Here is a 1862-nt window from a genome sequence, read left to right on the forward strand (position 1 = left end):
TACTTAGTGTGCCTTGAAACGTCAACGTACTAGTGTGAACATGGACCGGCAAACACAAAAAGGCAGACATCCTCGTGTGAACACAATGCTGTGCGCCCCAGGGAAATTGCGATCAGCGGTCATCAGACGGCCGAGCAGGCGGCTTACGCGCCTGTTAAAATCAGCCGGTTGTTTTCAAACCTTTTCCTTTTAATATACTCAGTTAATTTACGATCTAGCATATTTTCTAACAGAACAATATATATGTTGCATGGAGTAGAACATGGAATTCCCAAACAAGGGAAACGGAGGAGGAAAGAGGGAAGGAAGAAACAGGCAAAGTGTATGTTTCGGCAACCAAAAACTGCAAACAATAATTGCCAATAAATTCATAGCAAATTGTTTATTGTCTGGATCTTATTCATTTTTCTTCCAGCTCATGATAAGAACCCGGTTTCATGGAAGTACAGAGGAAGAGGAGGGAGGTAAATATGCACACTTGGCTCTGCACTCATCCATTGTTTTGTAGCATTGCCAATTTTGAACACAACAATAGCATCTATATTTATCTGGGTTGCAGATTGGTATAGTTGCACTCTTTGTGCACCACGGAGGAATACGCTCGCCATTGACACCGATGGCTTCAACTATAAAAGTTTATAGACAAATAAATCATCAATATTCAAAACTAATAAAAGAATTAAAATGAAAGAATAGTTAAATAATCGGCTGACGGGAAATATGAGTGCCACTTACACTGCCCATGAATAGCGAAGCATACGAGAAGAAGTAGCAACGGTGCGTGAACTTGCTTAGTGCACTTTCCCATGATGCAGCCGATCGACCACGACTGCAATATTTGATCTGATCCAAGAACGATAGGATGTGTCTTCGTTTGACCTGCGGCCTTCTGATCCATGGTCCATATATATAGAGAAACAACTCCTTATCTTTTTATCACCATATATCTTCGGTAATTAATGCATGATACCCTTATCTTTTTATTGATGGTATACACAATATCCTTCCAGTATTGTATAAATGGTTATAAATGAAAAAATATACATACAAGATACTGTTTATCTTCTTTTTTAAAGGTGGAAAGATATTGTTTATCGTTGTAAAAATAGTACAAGTATTGCTTTTACCAATATAAAAGTTTACTATTTATGGAAAATTAATTTCCCCAAATTAAGTTGAGTACCCAAATATGTATTAATTACATATTTGATCGCTCTCTTGGTAATCTCAAATTAATAATATTTTTTATCGCTCTCTTCATAATCTCAAATTAATTACATATTTGATTGCCTTCTGGATAATCTCAAATTAATTGCATATTTGATCTCCCGCTTCATAACCTCGGGCAAGTAACATACCGACGGACAAAGGGAACTACGTATGTTGTCATAAAGGTTCGACTGATAAAGATCTTCGTAGAATATGTAGGAACTAATATGGGCATCCAGGTCCGCTATTGGTTATTGACCGGAGAAGCATCTCAGTCATTTCTACATCATTCTCGAACCCGTACGGTCCGCACGCTTAACGTTCATTAACGATATAGTATTATAGTCCCTCCATTCCATAATGTAGTGCCTATAGATTTTGACAAAACTCAAACATTACAAACTTTGACCATATTTATAGAGAAAAATAGGCACATCTAGAATACCAAGTGCACATCATTGGATACGTAATGAGTTATATTTTTAGATTGTACATGTTTGGTGTTGTAGATGTAGACAATTTTCTCTATACACTTGGTCAAAGTTCACAAAGTTTGACTTTCAGAAAAATCTATAGGCACTACATTGTGGAAGGGAGGGAGTATGAGTTACGTATGTTGGTTACCGAATGTTGGTCGGAGTTCTGGATGAGAT

At 37.1% G+C, this 1862-nt stretch overlaps 1 long non-coding RNA gene across 1 annotated transcript; it reads right to left on the reverse strand.

The window, feature by feature from the left end:
• Positions 1-363: 363 nt before the first annotated feature.
• Positions 364-875, reverse strand: LOC120976279 (uncharacterized). Its single transcript, XR_005771523.3, has 2 exons — positions 736-875; positions 364-626 (listed from the first exon to the last, which is right to left on the reverse strand). It is a non-coding gene; the product is annotated as an uncharacterized lncRNA (long non-coding RNA).
• Positions 876-1862: the final 987 nt, after the last annotated feature.

This window comes from Aegilops tauschii, chromosome 3 (assembly GCF_002575655.3).
Source record: "Aegilops tauschii subsp. strangulata cultivar AL8/78 chromosome 3, Aet v6.0, whole genome shotgun sequence".
Classification (NCBI taxonomy): Eukaryota; Viridiplantae; Streptophyta; class Magnoliopsida; order Poales; family Poaceae; genus Aegilops; species Aegilops tauschii.